Below are 25,424 nucleotides of genomic sequence, written 5' to 3' on the forward strand. Positions count from 1 at the left end.
ATGAAATCTGATACAAACAGTAGGCGACAACACATACGGTGCTAGCCCGGGACATCGTCGACTGGCACAACTCGACCACAGATAACGAATTCACTATAAACCCGATTGCGCGGGAAATCTGGGAACTTAATACTCTTTGCTCCCACAATTATTGTTTATGGTATTTTGTCTCTGGATGCTTATCGGTTCTGTATTAATTTGTAAATACGCAATTGGGATTTTGATTGTTTGTTATGAAGCCATTATTATGTTATCTAAATGCTGTTTTGGGAAATTAAGAATTATGTTTGTTTTGATCGAATTAACGAAATTGTGTGGATATACTTAATTAAATGTTTAAAACTTCATTACCTAATGAACCTGTACCAATATTTGAATGTAAAATGAACTTTGTCGATGCTAATGTGAACTACAAAACAAGTGGAAAAACATCGTTAGGAATCGCTAGAATCAAAAGCCAGTAAGTCTGACAACCAGTCTTACCAAGGGGTACCGGGTTGTCCAGGTAACTGGGTTGAGGAGATCAGATTAAAAGCAGTAGCTCTACATAAAACTCTGGTTCGGTTAGACTGAAAGAAGACCAAGAGAGAGGGAAAAGGATAGGAGGATACAAACCAAGTCGAATGTAAAATGTTGATTATACTTACACAAAAAGGTATATGTGACATTTTAAACGTTCATCCTAAGGTTACGTAAAAATAACCCGTGGTATTGACATCCTGGTTACAACGAAGTATGTTTGTTGACAGAACCTCATTGGCAATCATAGAAATGCAAGGCGTATGTGTTACGAAACAGCCTTCCGCTAGGCAAGCAAGGTCGGGGCGTGAGGCTAGTCACGAAGTTCATACGACTTGTCTGTTATATGCTACTGATTTATTTTGATATGTCACTACTGATTGAAAGGAGAAAAGCAGGTATATCATGGAAGAATTAAAAGAATTAGAACAAGAGCCTGGTTTAAATGTGAGTTGTTTTGAGATGATGTGTGGTTTTCATTCCTTTATTTCTTTCTCATAAAGAGTTAAGGAAACTTACTTTGTGAAATTAGGTATGAAATAATGTTTCAAAGACACTCCAACCCCAACGCAGTTGTAGCTCGGCAGACGATGGTTTTATAATTGCAACCCACGACTTAGCCTTAAACATGACGCTGTTCAGTAGAAAAGACAGAAAAATAGAACCTGCCTACAGTTATACAATAATCTTACGACAGCCAGTCCAAACTACAAGGCATCACAGAGAACAAGATTGAATCCATAAATCCAGGTAAGAACCAAAAATAGAAACAGCCTTTTTTCTCATTCTCACCTACATACCTATCCAACATCTACGCAAAGACTAGACGTCTCGGATCGTCGACCTCGGGCCGGTGCCCGCGCAAATGAAAGCAAAACGTATGAATGGCGGCCCGGCCGTGACGTCACAAGTCTGAAGGATGTCAGCTAGGCGGGGACGTTGGACGCAGCTGCGAGATACAAGATGGTACGAGTGTGTACGAGGAAAAAGAATTTTTAACCGACTTTGAACCTCGAGTGACCTTTGGAATAAAAGTTTTATAAAACTGTCTTATTTGGTGATTTCTTAGGTATACCTACTCATTATTTGAGAAAGCAAAACGTATGAATGGCGGCCCGGCCGTGACGTCACAAGTCTGAAGGATGTCAGCTAGGCAGGGGACGTTGGACGCAGCTGCAAGATGTGATGGTACGAGTGTGTACGAGGAAAAAGAATTTTGAAACGACTTTGAACCTCGAGTGAACTTTGGAATAAAAGTTTTGTAAAACTGTCTTGTTTAGTGATGTTTTGGGTACTCATTAGTGGGGAATTGATGAATCATAATGTTCAATATTTGCCAAAGGTTTCATCCATGTCCTGAGGGTACTATTTCACCCACTGGGGTAAAAAGTAGCATAGAGCCTTCTTTGATACTTAGCTATCTAACAATCGAACACTGAAATACATGTTCAAATCGGTTCTGTAGTTCCTTAGATGAGCGCGTTCAAGCAAACTCTTTATTTAAAAGGATGTTCTTTAATAAAATCAATAGTATCCATGGGTGTCATCAAAACTGATAAACCAAGTATTACTTTGACTGATGAAATCACCCCCAGCAACAAATTGAAGCGTATTACGTAAAGCTACAACTACAGATTAAAGTCCCCATTAATTTGATAAATGCTATCAATGACGTTACCCATGAATGGATAGTAAGTATACAGTTCTATACATTGGTACATAGGTATACGGTTATATAGTGTGTACAGTCCATACAGTCCTGTTTGTACGTGTCACTATATCGATTGAATAAAGCAGGGGTGACGTAGCTATATGGATCATGGAAACCAAAATAAAAAATCATCATCATCATCAGCCTATCGCAGTCCACTGCTGGACATAGGCCTCTCGAAGTGCACGCCACTGTGATCGATTTTCGGCTTCTCGCATCCAGCTCCTGCCAGCCGTCTTGCGCAAGTCATCACTCCACCGTGCCTGAGGCCGTCCTACACTATGTTTGCCGAGGCGTGGTCTCCACTCTAGAACTCGTTAAATTAAAAATATAAGGTACCTAAATAACAAAAGCTTAAGTGAAATTGGACTCTGCTCCCAAGTCACGCGGACTCGGGGTGTTATGTTTTTTGCTACCATTTAAATTTCCCTATGTCAGACGTCATACTAATATCCACTCCATTCTTATTTATATCCTCATTTATGCAGTCAATCTATCCTTTCTTCAGTCTACCTCTGCCTCTCCATCCACATTCATATATTTTTTTAAATGACCGTTATTAGCCTTTTATGTTCATATTCCATTTTCGAACAATCCCGTAACTTCGCCATCCTTATCTAGTATTAGCAAGTTCCTACACGACGCCATATTTTATTTCCCAGTCGAGAAATCAACAAATGAACATCAAAATTAGACCCTTTCGGTCTTACTATAAAAACATAAACATGTGTCAAACACTTGTCTAAAAAAAGTGTGGCTGCAAAATGGACCTTATTTCAACGTCATAATCTGTAATTTTTTTAGACAAGTGTTAAACTGACGTTTAAATGTTTTTGTGGTACGACGGTTTGTGTTCCAATTCAATTTCGAACAATTCCGCAGTTTCCATCCCCGGCTGGTATTAGCAAGTCCCTACATGACGCGTGGTCACACGTTGTGTTCGCCACACTTTCATTTACAACGTGGATATTGCAAGTGGCATCTGTTACGTAGGTTATGTGTTGAATTCTATGGTTTGTTTACACTTTACAGGATTTTGTTTGAGAGGTTATGAATGAGTGAACATTGATTGCTGAATGCAGGGTTCTCTTTTTTATATGAGAATGTTCAGTTCAGTGGTTGAGGATATTTTCATTTACTTAAGACAATTCTGAAATTCAATTAGATATGAAAATTGGTCTTTAAAACTGAACTAAGTGTTAAACTTTGAGGTTTATAGGATAAGAAAATAGGAATGTTTTAGTGTCAGCTCCAGATTAAAAATATATACTTACTCAGCAGCTAACGTAGGCCAAAATAATGCCACCCAATAAAAAGCTTGAAAAAAACTAGCCTAAATAATACAAGACAATTAGTTTTATCGCTTCAAAATAGGTACTGAGTAAAACGTCTAAAATAACAGTTACTTTAGAAACACAGATATACTTAAAATTAGAATTACTGTGAACTAGCTCAGACAAGCGGAAAATGTATGAGGAAATCTACCGATAGGTGAATTGTAATTAATTCCTGACATGTATCTGTACCTTGTAAAACGAACAAAACAAATAAATTATTCTATGACGTATGAATATTTTACCCATTCCAGAAAATACGTTTACCTGTTTATATGTTTAAATAATTTAATTGAATATCATATAAAACAAAAACAATACGCGTATTTATTAATACATATACTAGGAATTGGCAAATTCGTAAACCAAACCAAATATTCTATACAAGGAATGAGGATAAACACTAACTTTAATTAAATAGGTTAGCAACGCAAATATTTTCTGTATTTTTTTCAGTATAAAAACTTTTTATTCATGAAAACTTTTTTGACAATCCTTTCAAATATAGAAAAGGCCGCTTTTGTGTGAAAACTCGACAGCAGCCATAAAAATGTATGGAGAATAAATTAGTTTTTGTTTTCTTTTTCCTTTTAATGGCATCCGTGTTTTTTTTTCGTAAGGAATCAGCCAGCATTCGAAATTTAATTTAGAAAAAGTTTGAATACGTACAAATAAAAGTAATATATAAATATTTTTGTTACATTACGCCGTAAGTACACATTTATCTAATACCTATTCTAAATTGGTATACAATTGATGAAATAATCAGATAAAAAAGGTTTTGTTAGTCACAATGAGGATAAATTGTAAATTCTAACGATTCAACTTAGGTGCAAAAAACTTCACCTTTTTTAGGCCTTCATACAATCGGAGCTTTTACCTAAGTACATATTAATAATCTCACATCTACAAGAAAATAGTTAATAGTCATGATATTAACACACATATGGGCTCATTGCCTCATCTCACAAGACTGCAAGTCACGATTACTTTACTTAGTTATTTTTATACTGCGTATAATCTATTTCGGAACAAGTTCGTACATATCATGTTAATCGTTGCCATGTGGTAGATAAAAAAAACATTGTGATTAAGTAAGTATTATGAAACTTTGATTATTTTTCTTCGGCTGTCGAATGACTGGCAGTTTTTTTTGTATCCCTAGGGAACTCCTTTATGGATTAGAGTTACAAATAATAATAATTGCCAAGGGGTATTGGGTTGCCCGGGTGACTGGGTTGAGGAGATCAGACAGGCAATCGCTCCCCGTAGTAGTAGTCCTGGTACTCAGCTGCATCAGGTGAGACTGGAAGCCGACCCCAACATAGTTAGGAAAAAGACTGGACAGAGAATGATGCCTTTACTTGTATTTTACTTAATCTATTGATCGTCACAAAAACTGGATATATTTATTATGTCTTTTACCTTTTCGGCCATGAAAGTTTACCAAGTAGTCGACGTTATTTCGTATTTTAGCAGTGTACCTGTTTAACTTAAATACTCTGAAGTTAGCCATTTGCTGTCCGCATGCAGATGCGTCAACTTCAAGAGATAAAAGTTATTTGACGTCACCTGAGTTTATCTGCATTAACGCTAAAATTTAAAATGATATCAAATACTATACAATTAAGGAATATCGTTAATGTACGCGGTTACGCTAAAGCAAATAAATATATTTGATAGCGTCTTTAAACAATACGATATTCATATCAATTACGTCATATTGAATTTAGATAATTTAACAATAGTACCTATTTAAGTAACGAAAGACGAATTTAATGACGTTTTTTCAAACTTATTTAATTTAGTAAGTGATATCTGGATATTTTAAAGCTACTTCCTTATCCTAAATTAATTATAAATTCACGTTAGAGGCCGTCAGGCGGATTTGAAAAAACTCTGACACCAGGACTTGTTAGGTGATTAAACTTACAGCTCACTCGATATATAGGTGATTCTTAATCAAATTATTTCATGTATTATGTCGTCAATTTTCACTGAATAATCTGAGGATAATTTGTACTATAAATAAATACTGAAATACAATTATGTATCTATATTTAGCTGTGTTATCGAGGGAATTCAGTGCGCCCACATCCGTGGCCCACATCGTTCTAACAACACACGCCTGAACTCGGACAGTCCCTTAGTTGGGGAATTACTGAAACATTTACTTTGGAGTCCAACCTAATATTTTAATCAAGTAAATGGCCAACGTGATGCTAGTTGTAATGGGAATACTGACAAAAGCATAAAAAAGCCGAGTTTTTATCAGAACATTGTTTGCAACAATTTTTTGTAGTGATATTAATGCAAGAGAAAATATAGACATAGGTACTTCGCTGTCTAATAATCTTACCGTCCTAACTTAAACCGAATGTTTTGTGCAATTGACAGCGGTCAATTTTCAAGAAAAAATACTATTGTTTGTAATGACTGACAGCATTTGAACTGCACCAAAAAACGGTCGAAGTGTAAATCACATAATCCGCACCACAGTTGCCATAGCAACGCCTAGGACCTTGAACGCAAACATTCCATAAAGGGTTTTACCAACACAACAACCATTAATGCTCATTTCTTAATAAGTCATTGACTGTCTTTTGTTTAGATTCATAATGGCTGCCGAGTTCCGTGGGGATTATCCTGCTAGTTAGAATCCAGAGGTAATATGCTTGCATTGTTATCTAACTTTATCTTGCTATTGTTAAACGTAACTAACTATTTTAACGTGTTTGAGACTTGTTGAGCTTACAATAAGTATCTATATGGACTTGTTTGCACCTGTGTAATGCAAAAACAATGAGTACCTATTTTTTTCAGATCCACTGTTGACCACAAGCCCTACTTAATTACGTTGTGCCGTTATACAGAAAAGGCACCTATAAGTATAATATCACCACGCTTGATCAAGGTGGATAGGTGGTTTCAGACTATTGTTTCTCTAGCTAGATCTTACAATTTTATAGGTGAGGGGTACCTCGGATAACTAATACAGCGGTAAAATTGATTTTGATCAACATGGAACTCCCCGAAGGTTATTCAAAATTAATGTGATGATCTTGGACTTTTAACAATTTTGTGCTAACTCAAGCCAATTAATCACAGGTTAAGGCAACTACCTATGTAATAACACACGTTGGCCGTTATGAAATATTTCGACTTTAATCTCAAAACCACGCGGTCAAAGGTATGTTTCTCTGACTTGCAAAAAAAAGGTTGTTAACCCTGAATGTACACGTAAAACAAGATAAACAAAGTTTGCCAAAGGTCGACTCTATTTAAACTATTAATAATTCATGAGCCTAAAACAAGTTTCACCTTTGAACCCTTTTTTCTCAGTTCACCCAACACCCTTTAAAATTCGGCATTATTTCACCTCAAAATACAATTTTCGTATCCGTGATAAAGAAAGTAAGTTAAGGAAATCCGCTTTATAAAACGAGTTACAAAATACACGAGGAAAAGAGATAACAAAATATACAAACGCTATCGGTCTGCGCACGCGTCGCTTGCGCCATGACCCTGTTTCAACGAGTATTGCGACCGTCCAATGACGTCTGTTGATGACGACCACAGACTCGCAATCTTGGGTTTTTGATAAACCTTCACACTCTCCTGAATATAGGTTTACTTTCAAAATCATTGGAATTGACTGAGGTCAGTTTTATTTAAAATCCGGGTGAAAATAGTCCTCTATTTATTGTTGTTTTATTTTAATTCTCAGTCGGAATAGAAGCAGGAAAATGTTTGTTCTGTTCTCGATATATGTAGATGACTCTTGCGCAGCTATTTTTGTTCTACAGCGTGTTAAAAATAACAGAACATTTGGAGTTTGACATTCAGAATACCGCGAATTTGTTCCATGAACTTTAAATGTGATTTAGCTACCATATTTTAATTCATTGATTAAATATTATCATTGCATAAAATTAGTTCGTACACTTAGAGAAACTTAAAGATCAAAATTCTTCTCTTGTTATTCTAAACTTTCCAATACTATGTACATAATTGTAAAGCCTCAAAATGTGGAAAATTTCAAGGTTTATAGTTCATTATTAAAATATTTAAGTTGGGCGATAGCGTGAAAGCCCGAAATCTTCGAATGAGTCACCCAACAGTTGCAACCTTACCTCAATATCAATAATCCACGTTATAATGACACGCTAACACTTGTGTTTCAAAGGACAATGCTATTCTTTGTATGGAAGTTGGGCTCAAGAGTTGCCCACAGTAACTGCATAGTGTATTATGTTCCATAGGCTTATAATAGGTCCCAGACCGAAATATTTCGAAATCTATCCCAGGAGTGCTGAGAAAAACTGGTTTGACTCTTATTCAATACTACGAAAAATATGCTTATGAACTCTTAACTATTCCACTTTTATTACCTTAATTGAAATGCATTATAATATTAATCGACAAATACGAGGTATTGAACGAGATTTTTTTTTACCGACTTCAAAAAATGGAGGAGTTTCTCAGTTCGTTTGTATTCTTTTTACGTAAGTACGTGCATAACTCCGTCGTTTACCAACCGATTTAAACAATCATTTTATTGTTTAAAAGGATTTACTTTCCAAATAGTTCCAGGGTCCAGGGTCTGGTGATAGAAACCTTAAAACATTATGGAACTCTCGGAAATTGTAAGCACATATCGAATAAAAACTTGTCAATCGGGTATATGTCTCCGACACCACAAAACTGTGGAGGTTAAGACCTGACCTGACGATGGAGACGACAGTGAGACGAGGGAACTCCTCAACGGTATCTATTTACTACCTCGTGTTTGAGCTTATTTTATTCGTCTTGATAAGATTTTTCCATTGCCATTAAGGATATTAATTGCATGACGCTACTCGAACTTAGGACTGATTGTGGTAGATAGAGACTGAAAAGCAAGAGAAACAACAATTACCTTTAAACGTCTATTTCTGTTTTTTTTTTTTTTTTTTATCCTGTTAACAGTGAAACCACTATCTATCTGATATATATATCTCTATCTATCAAGAAAAGAGGTTGTTAGGTTTGTGGCTGCTTAAAATGGCTTGCTAACAATGGCTGGCTAACATTAGAACTGGTTTTTCTCGGGACCTCTGGGACCGATTTCAAAAATATTTGCATTCCGTCTTAAGAGTGAAGTAAAAAACCTATTTTAATCATTCCCACTACTGGGCAAATGGCTTGGGCTTCATAAACTGACTGTTCAAGTTGGACATTAGAACCGAGTTTTCTCGGGACCTCTGGGACCGGTTTCAAAAATATTTGGATTCCGTCTTAAGAGTGAAGTAAAGAACCTATTCTAACCATTCCCACTACTGGGCAAATGGCTTGGGCTTTATAAAGTAACTGTTCAAGTTTAACATTTGAACCGGTTTTTCTCGGGACCTCTGGGACCGATTTCCAAAATATTTGGATTTCGTGACAACAGTGAAGTAAAGAACCTATTCTAACCATTCCCACTACTGGGCAAATGGCTTGGGCTTTATAAAGTGACTGTTCAAGTTTAACATTTGAACCGGTTTTTCTCGGGACCTCTGGGACCGATTTCCAAAATATTTGGATTTCGTGTTAACAGTGCAGCAAAGAACCTATTTCGACCACTTTCACTACTGGGCAAATGGCTCAGGCTTTGTTAAGTGACTATCTATGGAGAACATTTGAACCGGTTTTTCTCGGGACCTCTGGGACCGATTTCAAAAATATTTGGATTTCGTGTTCAGAGTGCACTATGGAACCTATTTCAACAATTTCCACTACTGGGCAAATGGCTTGGGCTTTATTAATTGACTGTTCAAGTTTGACATTAGAACCAGTTTTTCTCGGGACTTCTGGGACCGATTTCCAAAATATTTGGATTTCGTGATAACAGTGAAGTAAAGAACCTATTCTAACCATTCCCACTACTGGTCAAATGGCTTGGGCTTTATAAAGTGACTGTTCAAGTTTAACATTTGAACCGGTTTTTCTCGGGACCTCTGGGACCGATTTCAAAAATATTTGGATTCCGTCTTAAGAGTGAAGTAAAGAACCTATTCTAACCATTCCCACTACTGGGCAAATGGCTTGGACTTTATAAAGTGACTGATCAAGTTTAACATTTGAACCGGTTTTTCTCGGGACCTCTGGGACCGATTTCCAAAATATTTGGATTTCGTGACAACAGTGAAGTAAAGAACCTATTCTAACCATTCCCACTACTGGGCAAATGGCTTGGGCTTTATAAAGTGACTGATCAAGTTTAACATTTGAACCGGTTTTTCTCGGGACCTCTGGGACCGATTTCAAAAATATTTGGATTTCGTGTTAACAGTGCAGTAAAGAACGAATTTCCACCACTTTCACTACTGGGCAAATGGCTCAGGCTTTGTTAAGTGACTATCTATGGAGACCATTTGAACCGGTTTTTCTCGGGACCTCTGGGACCGATTTCAAAAATATTTGGATTTCGTGTTCAGAGTGCACTATGGAACCTATTTTAACAATTTCCACTACTGGGCAAATGGCTTGGGCTTTATTAATTGACTGTTCAAGTTTGACATTAGAACCAGTTTTTCTCAGGACTTCTGGGACCGATTTCCAAAATATTTGGATTTCGTGATAACAGTGAAGTAAAGAACCTATTCTAACCATTCCCACTACTGGTCAAATGGCTTGGGCTTTATAAAGTGACTGTTCAAGTTTAACATTTGAACCGGTTTTTCTCGGGACCTCTGGGACCGATTTCAAAAATATTTGGATTCCGTCTTAAGAGTGAAGTAAAGAACCTATTCTAACCATTCCCACTACTGGGCAAATGGCTTGGACTTTATAAAGTGACTGATCAAGTTTAACATTTGAACCGGTTTTTCTCGGGACCTCTGGGACCGATTTCCAAAATATTTGGATTTCGTGACAACAGTGAAGTAAAAAACCTATTCTAACCATTCCCACTACTGGGCAAATGGCTTGGGCTTTATAAAGTGACTGATCAAGTTTAACATTTGAACCGGTTTTTCTCGGGACCTCTGGGACCGATTTCAAAAATATTTGGATTTCGTGTTAACAGTGCAGTAAAGAACGAATTTCCACCACTTTCACTACTGGGCAAATGGCTCAGGCTTTGTTAAGTGACTATCTATGGAGACCATTTGAACCGGTTTTTCTCGGGACCTCTGGGACCGATTTCAAAAATATTTGGATTTCGTGTTCAGAGTGCACTATGGAACCAGCTGAAACTACTCCCACTGCTGGGCAAACTTTGAGCCCACACCCTGGCATTGTCATTTGCTTTTTCATTTAGAACATTTTATAAGGAAGACTGTAAATTGATTTGTTTTCAATACTGAAAATTATATATTCGTTAGTCATCACTTGAATTATTTGTTTCTACAAAACAAGGAAGAATAGATTTTGAAACATTTTTCCGACAAATTGCCTCGACTTTCTTTGCTTGACTGTACATACAAGTAAAAACTTAAGCCACAATGAGTAACCTTCAACCAGTTCAACTAGCACCGAATAAAATCCTGCACACTTACATCATACAAATGCATCTGTATTTACTACGCCAATAATAGAGCACATCCCACTACGAATTGAGCAACAGTTGCATCATCTAGCGACAATAACATTTTAATCAGTGCACTATATGGCACTATTCAAACCAGACAGTATGTAAATAAATCGTAAAAAGGTTTCATCAGAAACTCCAACGCAACTCGGACTTTGCTCGACCCAGTGTGCAAAAACCACGTGGAATTAAAAAGTTGTATAGAAATGACGTTGCCACTTCCAACTGTATAGAAATAGAACCAGTCTAACCTGATCCTTTATGATGATGCAAAAATGAAAAGGACGATTCAAATAAAGAATTGGGATAGAATTCGGTCACATGTCAAGTTAAACTGGATGTGAAAGGGACATCCCGATTGATCTTTGTAGGTCAACGAACTGTTTCCCGGTTTCAATTGTTTTGTCCGGGAATCCCTTCATGAAAGGGGATTATAGTGATTTTGTCCTTTCTGGGTCCTTTATCAAAACTGGTTGTTCTATTTAAATATGATGCAGTTTCATAACGGCCAGACTTATTTTCTTCATTTAAGTTTCGTTAAGGAAGTATGACCCACAGTTGTGGTTAGAATCATATGATGTTTTTATAGGTATTTAAATAACTGCAAAAGTTACACAATAATACTAAACGTTACGTTACAGAATCTGTGACTGGTTAAGAAAAGATAATAACTGATTGATTATTATTTTGATAAGAACTAACATAAGATGAGATGAATGGCAGTAGCATAAATTCAAACGAATGACTAAGTGGAGATTAAGACCTTATCAATCGATTTTGATAAAGATATTCTGTGAATTGAGAAAGATGATGATTCACAAGAAACCAAATATCATAATGTTTTGAAAAAAAGATTTGTCTGACGGAGATATGCAAACCAGTCTCATATCTTATAAGGCTATAGTCGAAACATTGAGGAAAAGAGGTTCCAATCGGCCACGATGGCCAAAACAAAAGAATCTCAAAATTGAAAAAATATCTAATGAGGAAAATTAATAAGGAGAAGTGTCTGCCCGGTGACAATAGGGTTATCATAAACCCTCACTAAGCTATCGACATGTTAATAACTGATATCAGTGAAACACATGATGAAATTAATGATATTGTTACTAAAACAAACGATAAACAAATGAAAACAATGACACATGCTCCTTTTATTGTTACAATGGCAACTAATTGGTTAGAAACACATAACATGCCTAATATGATTCCTGCGGTGTACCTACGGTTAGGCAAACAGTCTACGAAGCGTTCTGACTAGATGAAGTATTAGAAGCCGACGATGGATGCTCCAAAAGTTGAGAACCCAGTGGTAAGAGGGCTGTGCCCGCTGTAAGCAGTAAACTAAAATTCGATAGGACAAAAAATAGCTGCCATTATTATCTATACATTGCTGCCATCTAATAGGAAGGTCATTTATGCCTTTACGATAAACTCTGAGGATCTAGACTGCACAAACTGTGAAAGAATTTTGTTCTGCCTTCTGGGAAGAAAACTTCTTGTCACGCAGATAATTATTGTCCAAATCACAAAAAAAAATGGTTGTCCGATAGAGCATGGTCTGGCGAATATGGAGGAAGACGAATAGTTTACAACTGCAGTTCCTGAAGAGTTAAAACGGTTTCTCTTGCTGTATGAGGTCTCGCGTTGTCATGGAGCAATACGGTGAAGGTCGATTCATGAGTCGTGGCTGTTTTACTGACTAATTTTTACAACATTATTCGGTGTTCGGCTGGTTATCTGGGTAGTTTGACTAGGATCGGCTTTCACCGTCACTCTTAATTCCTCGTTAATCACCTGTCAGGCGGTCTTTTTCGTGGCTCGTTCTTCAAGTCGAAGTTTCCACCACGAAAGCGTTTGATCCAAAATCGCATGGTGCGTTCATTAGCAGACACCTCTTCAAATGCAGCATTGATATTGCGGGCTGTTTCTGGGGGTTTACTTCCGCGTCGGAACTCATAGTCAAAAATTACTCAAATTTTCGCAGTATCCATCTTTCCTGTTTAAGTTGAATAACAAAAACAATTGAACATCGATAATCAAATGAATCACATTTTTTGAAAGAAGAACATCACAGAAACCATGTGAAAAAAGTTTCATTCGAAAACCTCAAACCATGAAGACTCTATGGCAATTCAAAAACCTACTAGAATAAAACGGCAATTTCATACTTTAAGCCCTAATATAAGTCTCATTATGGGTCTCATAGAAAATACTTGTAATCTTTGTCATATGGTTTCTACAAATTAAATGCATACCGTAACTCAAAATTTGCCTTTTATGGAGTCTCTAAGAACGGGTTAAAGATATGCAGCCATAATTGGTACAAATCAAATATCAAACTTAAAAGGCAAAGTACGGAGATCTTTCACAAACAAACTTTCCATAATCATTTTAGCCTCGATTCTGGAAAATATCCCGAAATTATCTAGTTCTTTAACCTTATAAACATTAACATTATCAGCATATCGACTGAATGCCATTGCTTTTTACGACGTAATTAACCCGTTGGAAGGATCTTCAATTTTATTTCTATCCCTGAAGGTTGAATTTCGCTTGGCAATGCTGAATCTGATAAGATAAAAGAGGTGTGTCAGTTGTGCAAACAATTTGATGGACTGTGATAGACAGAAGACGCAAAACATTGAGCTAATATCCTAGTTTTCTATATGAGTCCTGATCCGAACTAAACTTTGCTCAAGCGAGACGATTCTAGAGTCTCAATCGCGTTCGTAGAAATACCGGTTACTTTGTTAAACTATGTGCAAGTCATTCATGTTTAGCTAAGATTTTATTATTACAGGCAATTTACGGATATAAAGATAAACCAAATTAACGTGTAAAGATGCACATTATAGTGGAGGTATCATTATAAAGTAACAACCTTTTGATTTTCGATTTTTCATCCTCTGAGCCTTTTTCCCAACTATGTTGGGGTCGGCTTCCAGTCTAACCGGATGTTTACAAGGAGCGACTGCCCTATCTGACCCCCTCAACCCAGTTACCCAGAAAACCCAATACCCCTTGGTTAGACTGGTGTCAGACTTTCTGGCTTCTGACTACCCGCAACGACTGCCAAGGATGTTCAATGACAGCTGGGACCTACAGTTTAATGTGCCATCCGAAACCGAATTGATTATCCTTAAACAGTAGGTACATTAAAGAAATGCAAAGACCCATAGTTCAAGATTGAGAGTTAAGGAAAGAATTTGCATTATTTCTACTCCTAGATTAGATAACAAAAATATTTCCGAGTAATTGTTTAAATAGAGTGTTATCTACTAATCTATATTGCTATTATTATACTGATTACTGATTCATGGCGCTATTGTTATCGTCATCAAAACACAGGCTGATAGCCACGCACAATTTGCATGCAGTTTTAAAGTTCATAGACGTGCAATGTATGTTGGAGTGTAGATAAAGTAGCTTGGTTATTAGTAAACATAACTTTGATATAAGGACTATTATTGAAAAGATTGTACTAGAATTTAATGGATGCGTTTTGTTAGAAGTTGGCGGCCGGTTGTCTTAATTAATGTATCTACGGTCTCTTTAGTGATCCGTTCAACAGTTACTGTAAGATCAATATCTTATATACCTATGTATTGAAGTATTTTCACACCATTAAAGTAAACGAATTCTGAAGGATATATACACAATAGGACCATTTGACCCAGAACTTCCCCCTGGGGGTGTCACAAGCCAATATGTCAACTATCTTGGACGTAGTAGTAGAAACGTAAAAAAATCCGTTTATATTTTATTTTGACTTTTTGTACTAAGTATTCCAATTACTATTTGTATGTATCTCAAAAATTGTCCTGCTCAAAATTCCAGAACTGCGCAAATCAACGACCGGGTCCTCAAACCTTCAATCCATCTACATCATTTACATAGTATCTTTATCATATACCTATCATCTGCAAATGCATGTCACGATGTTAGCAAACAACACGAATCTGTGTTGTTATTGTTTATGTCCCCTTATCAACATTTTTCCTTCTAGAATTCCGAGACGATGTTTCTTGACCCAAATGTAAGATTTTGAGGTCAGCCTTGATTTAAAACTTCGGAGCTGTTTTTGTCAAATCCTAGGAAATGTTGTTTATATGTTGTTTTGCAAAGTCTGTGTTTTTTGACCTCCTGTAAATTGGTTTATTGCGTGTTTAGAACAAAACAGGAAAATTGAACTAGAGGAAAGAAACATTGAATTTGAATTGCTGTAAGATTTTGCATAGTAATTTGACAAAAGGATCATGTAATATGAAAAAAAAAAGAGTTTTTAAGCCCCATTGCTTTAACAAAAGATTTATTATGTAAGTTTATTTTATTTACCTAAGAACCATGATATTGAACTGAATTGATAATTTCAAAATGCATGATCCAGGAAGGTTTTATTTTATCAACGCAAAACAACTTTCAATTAGATATTAATCTTATAATGTAGAATAATGCACATTAATTGATTTCCTTAATAAATAAATAAAACACGTCAGTAGAAACATGATATTTTGCCATTTCCTTATTGAACTTATGTTTTATTTTCCTTGTTTTAGTAGTTTCTAAGCAAACCCAATACGTGGGCAAAACACATCATTTAAAAAATACATTCATTCTATATGACTAAGTAAAGTTTTAGCAAGGAGTTTGATTAAATACATGGTTAAGATCTGTTAAATAAAATAAAAATTGTTGTTTTAAAAAATATTATTATCACCATAACCCTATTACTCATTAGCTCCTTCTTTAAATTCATTTACATAGAAAACGACCACTCTAAAATCTTAACTCATTAACTCAAGTAGTTTCTAACTTAGCATTCAGATTACTAGCCTAGTGATTGAATACTAGGAATCAACCATTAACAGCTCTTCTATTTTAATTTAATTATTTATGAAACTAATGTTATTCTTCTAATCAATAAACGGCCATGAATCAGCAACTAAATATGGCCAGATATATAGGAGAAGGTTGCAATTCAGAAAAATTAATACCAAAATGGTCGTGCAGAAAAGTCTTTACATTTAACAAAATAAACATTTTGAGGATAAAATAATACCTAATCCCATTTCTAAGATTGTTTTTAAAACAAAAGACTTCTTTTCTACATTTAGAATACACCATAATACTTTAATGTTTTATACAAAAGCTTTTTAACTTATATATAAGTTGCATTTCGTTTGGCTTCTCTTACTAAGTAATGTTTCACCCTCACAATGCAATGGGAAATAAGATTTTTCCAGGGTTTTTTCCTTAAGAAAAAAGTTATAAAATTACATAATATAATTCCAGTATTTTCTTAAGAAAATTATATTGTTATTGTATGTACATTATATCATATTACGAATGTTTCAGCTTAGAAATGATTACCGCATATTTCAGTAACATTTTTTCCCGTAGTGACACAAAGTCAGTACCCAAGGGTTGAAATGCGTTATGTAAATGTTCTTAGTACAGATATAAGACATGTCAAAGGTTTGTTATGGTGTGGGCGATACTCGTATCTCTGTAAACTGTCTTTACCATTTCTCTGATATAATTATTATTTGTTTATTTTATTTAGTTTCATGTTACGTGGTCTTGTCTCTAGTTGCACTTTTGTTTAGATGGTAGGTACAGTCTAAAAACTATAAATAAGAATTGAATATTTTGTGTTACGTTCTTTGGCACGTCTTTAAATAATTTTTGACGTAAAATACAACGTCTTTAGACAAGTTTTACGAAAGAGATTTCATAGTATTTGGATGAATCATTCAAAAATGTATTCAACATCTTTGCATTTATTATAAAAATACAAGTTAAAAAACCGGCCAAGTGCGAGTCGGACTCGTGCACAAAGGGTTCCGTAAATTACAGTTAAATCAACCTATCTCAAAAACTATAAGAGATACTTTGATCAAACCAAAAATCGTTGAAAGAGTTAATTAGCATGCATCACCTCATTTTTTTTAGAATTTTATACCCCGTAGTTATAAAAATAGAGGGGGGGGGACATACTTTTTACGACTTTGAGAGCTGATATCTCAAAAACCGTTCACTTTAAGAAAAATGTTTTTTAGAAAACTTTATATCATTTTAAAAGACCTTTCCATTGATACCCCACACGGGTATGTACATCGAAAAAAAAATTTTCATCCCTCAGTTACATGTATGGGGGGCCCCACCCCCAATTCTTTTTTTTACTATTTAGTGTCATATTTTTGTAGCGGTTCATACAACACATATTCCCATCAAATTTCATCACTGTAGTACTTATAGTTTCCGAGTAAATCGGCTGTGACAGACGGACAGACGGACAGACGGACAGACGGACATGACGAAACTATAAGGGTTCCGTTTTTGCCATTTTGGCTACGGAACCCTAAAAATGCTAAAATGGCCAAAAAAATCAAGCTTGCTCATCTAACATTGACGTTCGTTCGTGTATATTTTTGACATTAGGTACCTATGTGGTCTTTTGTACAATCAAACAACGTCACTTTAATTTTCGTTTTTATTGCCATCTAAGCTGGAATGGGTGACAAAGTATCAATAGATATTAACAACTTCCCTGTCCCATGAGTTATATGTGATACCATTAACTATTGTGTCTGCTTCGTGGACAGTGAAGTGGTTGCGTACGCAATAAATTCTCAAAATTCAAAACAAATTAGATGTTTGAAACGATAACTTCGAAAACTTTACAACTAGCCAGAAAGCTAAATCACCTTTTACCACGAACGACAATATGCCCGATATTATATACACATTTTTTATTTTATGAAATTGCTAGAAACGAGGTGATTAGCAATCTGAAGGGTGTTCGGCCTTGACCGCCACGAGGAACCGATCGATAGAGGTCAAAGTTTCCATGCGCTTGTCTATGGCTTATCGTAGCTGTCAACGACCAGATCAAGTTAAGTCGCAGTTATACGTTTAATCTGTTTTCATTTACTTTGTATTTGTAACACATGCTTGTAATGTAGAATTATTTGAGAGATCATCGCCCTTTTGTTTGAGTGAAAGACTTGTTTTTGCCAGCAAATCTGTTTATTGAGACCTTACAATTCTGTTAAGTTCAAAAACTGATAGAAAAATGATGCTCATAATGCCAGATTCATCAAGTTTATTATTAAGTCTTACCAGATTTAAATCGAAAAGTTTCTTCTTGCAAATGTGCAATCATTTAACGTGTCCTTCATAACTTTCGCATAATAATCATTATGAACAGGATTATGTCAACGCAATTTCAATTAATTTAAACAAAAATGTTACCAGGCTCGTCTGTCTATATTTGACATCAAAACAAAGGTTCAACGGCGCAGTTGTTCATAACATTTCGTACAAAACCATTGCATAAGAACTGTAGTTGTTTTGATCAGCAGTTGTACGCAGTAATTATTACATTTGGTTCAACAAAACATGAAGTTTAAAATATGTATGTCACTCTGGTGATAACGATGAAAAGACTTCTGGGATTTTTTTGTTGTACTGGTTAGTTCTCATGACCTCAATTTGTAGGTCAACTGTCCTGATAGCAAACTTCGGAGACCTGAAGTCACAGAAAATAGTGGTAAGCAGTAACTGTATTGTTTTTCCTAATATTGTTATAAACGTGTTATAAAGCTGAAGAGTTTGCTTGTCTAACAAGCAAACTCTTCAGCTAATCTCAGGATTTACCTACTGAAACGATATGAAAGAAAACTGTAGTGTTGGATGGCACATTTTTGAAGGAAAGCTAAAGGCTCGGTTGAAATTGCTAATGAAAACCAGTGTAAATATGAATAGGAACATATTCAGCAGTTTTGGGTGAAACTGAAGTAGGTAATTATGAATTCTAGAGGAAGGTTCGTGGTAAGCTCTTCTATGACACATGTTTACTACTCGTATGTCTAACAGGATTTACTAGTAAGTAATAATCATGTTAGTGAATTCCAAGAAAGTCTAGAAGGAATCGAATAACAAGAGAAAGAAAGGTAACGGGGTTACTAAGTATTTCATTTTGTCGTCGTAACAAATGACAGGTAAACAATATTTCTTGTTGTTATTGTAGAATTTGTTTTTGTTTTGTAATTTACGTAAGTTTCAACTTGGCGATTAGGTATGTGAACAAAGACAATTTATGCAAAGGATACAATTTTCTTGTTTGGGAAAAAGGGATTCTTTGCTACCTATGTAATGACAAATTAGAAAGAATGTACATGTATTTCATTTTGTTGTTTTATTGAATATCAAAATAATACCAAGGGGTATCGGTTTGCCCGGGCAACGGGGTTGAGGAGATCAGATAGGCAGTCACTCCATGTAAAACACAGGTACTTAGCTGCATCTGTGACTCCAACTCCAACAGTCGGGAAAAAGCTAGGCAGAAGATGAAAATAATACCTATCTTTTGACAGTTGATTCGTTTATCGATTCCTAATTTTATGTATTCATTATTCTGTACAATTAAGATTATAAACAAATTATTAAAATCAAAGTTCTGTTTACTTTTATGGTTTTCCCTCAAATATCGTTTGAAGTAATTTGAGAAAAACAAATAAAATAAACTAATTATTCTGTTTTGAACATTAATTGTTGCTAGGTATCACATACATGGTGAGTCAGGTTTTTCATTTGAATACAAACATATTATGATATATTATTACAAAGCAGTACATGTCGTTATGAATTACCTAATTAATAAAGTAAATATTTACTTCAATGACCTTTTATTTGTGTAAACAGTGCCACGCGGTTTTCCCGTGCTCCTGGGGAAACTTCTTCACTCTCTTTAGTTGCTTGTAAAATATAGCTTGCAACCGCTCTTTTACCGCTCTATACTGAAATTCATTCATTTTTTGTACAAAATTATGAATAGACTACAAAAAAGGAGGTTCTCAGTTTAACCAGTAAGTGTATGTAAGTATATTTGTACGCGATTAACTTTTTAAAAACTTAGACTTTCACCATTTTGCAGCCAAAGAAGAGAAAAGTTACATAAATAAACGAATGACACTGAATCGTATTTAAATTGCACCATCATAACCACGGCGAGTGCTAAAAGTAAAAAATAAAGGGGAACAAATATAATGACCACCATAAAATGCTTTGATACCCTTAGTTTTGCAACCAGAAAAATCTACTGAACACCAGAAAAATAAAGTCTAAAAATGTAATAGTACCAGCTATTTTAGTCACGACTTCACTTTAAATTGTATTCGACCACCAAATTTAGTAAATGATCACCAACTCTTGACGACCAAATTAATGTATTATTTTTGCCTAAATAAGTCACTGTGATTGCCATAAAATGTAGGCTTATTATCAAATAAAGTATTATGATGCCATATTAAGTTATGTGTCCGCAATGCATGCGTGAGTGTCAGTATGACGAGTGACAGGGGAAAATGGAAGAAAATGACATATTGCGCCGACCCCAAGTAAAATTGGGAACAGGGCAGGAGAAAGAAGAAGAAGAATGTGTTTCTCAATACACTCCCTCGAAAACACACTCTTATCGCACTGTTTAGAGGCATGCAATAGACAATTTTCCACCCTAGTGCAGGAAAAGGGTCCCCATAATGTTATTACATTTATCAGGCCGAACTTATTTTTTTGGAGTCAGTTTACTTAAACAGGATAGCAAGATGTAAAAACTTTGATTATCATTTTATATTAAAACGCTGGTATAATTTTGATGATCATTCACTACTTTTGGTGATCATTTACTACTTTTGGGATAACAATGATTTATTTGGACTCATTTTGCTTAAATAGGATAGCAGAATGTAAAAACTTTGGTTATCATTTTACTTTAAAATGGTGGTTTAATTTTGGTGATCATTTACTATTTTTGGCTTGCGCATGATTTATTTTGGAGTAATTTCACTTAAATAGGATAGCAAAGTGTTAAAACTTTGGTTATCATTTTACATTAAAATGCGAGTTTCATTTTGGTGATCATTTACTATTTTTGTCTGCTATTTGTTACTATTTCTGGTGATCAGTTAAACATAAGCCAAAATAAAGCATCACAAATAAATGCATTAGGTTTACGAGGATAATATTAAAACCACAAACAATGAAACGTACCAATAGACATAATAAACAAATATTGCAAAATAACTGATATCTATAAAGTTATATTTATAACTGTTCTTGTAAATAGGAATGTCCTACATCTCACTAACATCAAAACAATTGAAAAAAAATATAGAAAATATGTTTTTCAATAAAAAGGGTTCTCCTAACAAATATTGTTTATGGTATTTACGCGCCATTTCTCGATGTTTGTTCGGTGATAACCTCAAACATTTTAACGATTCTACTTCACATTAATTGGATGCGCATATAATGTGATATCTGCAAGTAAATATACATTATAAACGTGATCCGATAATATTGTAATTACCTACTGAAACACATGCAGGTTATGCATACATACATTTATGAAATACTTACATGAAAAGTCATCATCTGCCTAGCCTTTTCTTCTCCCAACTATGTGGAGGTCGGCTTCCAGTCTAACCAAATGCTGATTGTCAGTGTTTTACAAGGAGCGACTACCTACCTGACCTCCACAACCTACCTTGTTCTCCGGGCAACTCGATACTTGTTAATACTATTGTCAGAATTTCAGGCTTCTGCCTACACGGAAGGACCGTTATAGATGTTCAAAAAACAGCTGGAACCCACCAGTTTACCGTGCTTTCCGAAACACGGAAGAACTCTGGCAAGATGGTCACCCATCCACGGACCGACCGCGCCAAGCGTTGTTTAACCTTATGAACGACCGATCCGCGCGGCTTTGACTTGAAATTGAAATTTATTTATTTGCCAGAATATAGGTACATTATGATGGTGTATACAGAAAAGAAAAAAAATAGTCTCACTATCCTTGGCCACGAGCTTGAAAATACATGAAAAGTCGAAAAAACTATATTGTTCAAAGGCCGGGGTCAACGTTCGCATGTGTCATATTATTATTAGTGCAGTCATTGAAGCGAAAAATACGGTCTAACCTCCGAATTTTTTTACTGTGAACCGATTTGCATGAAATTTTGGAATTAGGTTCATCTTACCCTTAACTTCAAAAGTGAATATGATTTGAACTCCGCCACCCCCCCTGGGGGTGGTTGCCACCCCTTCTTTGGGGTGAATATTATTTTTGCAAAATAACCTCGGATATCGATAGAAGACCTAATTTTAAGCAAAAGTTGTCTTTAAAGTTTTAAAAAAAATCCAATACTTTTCAAGTTATTGGCAATTGAAAATTCGCAATTTTTTCACGTTTTTCATCGGTTTTTTGCAAATATCTCCAAAAATATACGTTTTATCGAAAATGTATAAAGAACAAAATTGTAGCAGGTAAAACAACGAACAATTTGTTTTTTTATAAAGTGTTCTAAGTGCAATATTAAGCTAGATATTAAAGATCAAAGCCGTTTTTTATTTTGTCTGAAATTTAATCGACGTAGTTTATGCCATCTATTATTTTAGTAAGTTGATCAATTTACGAGTTTTATTATTTTCCGGTGACATATATACACATTACAATAGTTGTGACTCTTTATTATACTGCCTACTTTCACATTGCTCCAAATATTGACACTCTGAAGTTTTCAGTTACTAAGTAGAAAAAAATATGACAAGTTTTTGGACCATAACTCCTTCAATTTTCATGCTATCACAATTTATAAAAAACCACTGTAAAAGTAATTAAGAGAGCTACAACATCCATCATTGCAATATATAGTAAAGAACTTTTTTCTAAAACGGTGAAGGGTTAAAGGGCTTAAGAGAGGCTGTGATTGCGCTGCCACGCGCTCTTTAAACAATCATATCTCCGTCAATTTTTGTTCGACAGAAAAAACAAACAAACCAAATTGTTTGTCAGAATAATACCTAATTTTTTTTTCAGTACACTTTTATACGTATCTGTCGTAATTTTTGAGATATTATGAAAAACAAGTGGGTTTTTCTTTAATTTGAAATTTTGTTCTTTTCGTTAATCGTGACTTTTTTGAAAAATATCTGTCCTGAAGCAGCCAAACTGATACTATCTATCAAACTCTTCATAATAAAGTTAATCCTAGGCGGAATACGATTAATTTTAATTTTGGTGGAAATGGCACTTATGAAACCCATTGATTTAAAAGAAAAAATATAAGATGCTCCCCTTATTTGCAATACAGCTCACTTATTTTACGTGGAAAAGACTTTTAATAGTGCTCATCTTAAAGCTTATTTCAAGCACTACAAAACCCATTTGTATTAGAATGTATAAAATGCATCTACTCGCCGCTACATGGCATTGACCACAACGATTAAATTTCAGACAAAATAAAAAACGGCTTTGATCTTTAATATCTAGCTTAATATTGCACTTAGGACATTTTATAAAAAAAACAAATTGTTCGTTGTTTTACCTGCTACAATTTTGTTCTTTATACATTTTCGATAAAACGTATATTTTTGGAGATATTTGCAAAAAACCGATGAAAAACGTGAAAAAATTGCGAATTTTCAATTGCCAATAACTTGAAAAGTATTGGATTTTTTTTAAACTTTAAAGACAACTTTTGCTTAAAATTAGGTCTTCTATCGATATCCGAGGTTATTTTGCAAAAATAATATTCACCCCAAAGAAGGGGTGGCAACCACCCCCAGGGGGGGTGGCGGAGTTCAAATCATATTCACTTTTGAAGTTAAGGGTAAGATGAACCTAATTCCAAAATTTCATGCAAATCGGTTCACAGTAAAAAAAATCGTAGCAATAATGCTTCAATGACTGCACTATATACAATATTACATGTGCCATGACAAAGCGTTTTAACAATCCAAATTCGTCTTAACGAGTTAATTAGCACCTTGATACAAATATTCCGTAGGGGATATTTGTAAGAATACCGATATTTATGTATTTCAATGAAAGAACTTGTACTATATTGACATGAATTAGTTAAGTATTTAAGTAATAGCACTAACTATAACATTAACAGTTACTTCGGTAATAATCTGAAATGAGTACGCGTGGTGATTAACGCTCAATCCTTCTCTGTGTGAGAGGAGGCCGCAGCCCAGCAGTGGGACGATAAAAAGGCTGATGCTGGTGAAGGACACTATAATAATTCAGCATTTATCATTACTAGTGTCAATTTAGAAGCTTCTGAATCCGCATAATTAATCTCTTTGTATTTAAAAGGACATTTATATTTCTTCATAACATCCTGAAAAAGTACCTACAAAAAAATCGATTTATCTTGTATGTACTACTTAGTATTTAATGATAACTCGTGTAAAGTCGTTATCAAACAAGGCATCTGAATGAACGGATGACATTATGAAGGTTTAATGTCCTCCTACATACATACATAATGTTATATGAGTTTATTCACTTCGTATATATTTAATAACTCTTCGCTACATGTAAGAAAATCAAGAAATAAATAAATGTATGCAAAAGTAAAAAAATGTCTTTATCTAACTAAGAAGTAAATAAGTGATTTCCCAAGAATTCTACGATAAAATCTAATGTTATTAAAAAAAATAACTGAATTATCAAATTGTGGTATTTCTATGTTTTCATTGATTTTCCTTATCAAAAATAGACAGAACTTTGCATAGTGCACACTACAAACTACAAAGTCAATATGAATCTTTTCCCTAAAAAGTGCAGTAGAATGCAAAACGACATTCTTTTATCAAGTTAAGTTTTTTTTAAACCACTTGGTTACACAAGTACAAAGGTCGCCTACCACCTGCATTATCAAAAAAAAAAAAAAAAAAATACTGCAAGGAGTTCGCTACGACTCAAGTTTGCTATCATTCAAAACAAACGATAAGTATCGGATTACATATTATCAAGAATTGGAATAATTGAGGGTTTTTCAGTAAAACAATTAGCTTATCATATAATGCTAAAAATAAATTTGCTAAATTTAATCATAATTCTATTTTTAGTGAAGTTTTACAGGAAAATGTAGTAGTAAATTAATATTTTGATTTATTACCCAAAAAAAAAAATATTACCTACCATCATCTCCAGATTTCAAGGTACCTACTTATAGCAAGCTTTCTTTGGTTCCACTCATTGTAGATCCTACTAAAACAAAATCTGCTATTTCACCGCCTAATAGGTACGCAAAATATTTTCTCTATATAGTCCTAAACTGACATTTCAATGCGTACAACAATACCAGCATAACCAAACTACCAATTTATATAAAATCAGTCAGAGCCGATATAACGCAATGACGCAGGACACCAGATTCTTCTTCCGTCACCAAACTACGTAACATTTTCAATGAAAATCATTTAAAAACGGTTAAAAAACAATGACCAA

The 25,424-nt window shown here is 34.8% G+C and overlaps 1 protein-coding gene across 1 annotated transcript in view; it reads right to left on the reverse strand.

Moving 5' to 3' along the window:
- Positions 1-25,424, reverse strand: part of LOC124642249 (electron transfer flavoprotein beta subunit lysine methyltransferase-like) — a 62,178-nt gene that overhangs the window by 35,945 nt on the left and 809 nt on the right. The window lies entirely within an intron of this gene.

Source organism: Helicoverpa zea, chromosome 24 (genome assembly GCF_022581195.2).
Source record: "Helicoverpa zea isolate HzStark_Cry1AcR chromosome 24, ilHelZeax1.1, whole genome shotgun sequence".
NCBI lineage: Eukaryota > Metazoa > Arthropoda > Insecta > Lepidoptera > Noctuidae > Helicoverpa > Helicoverpa zea.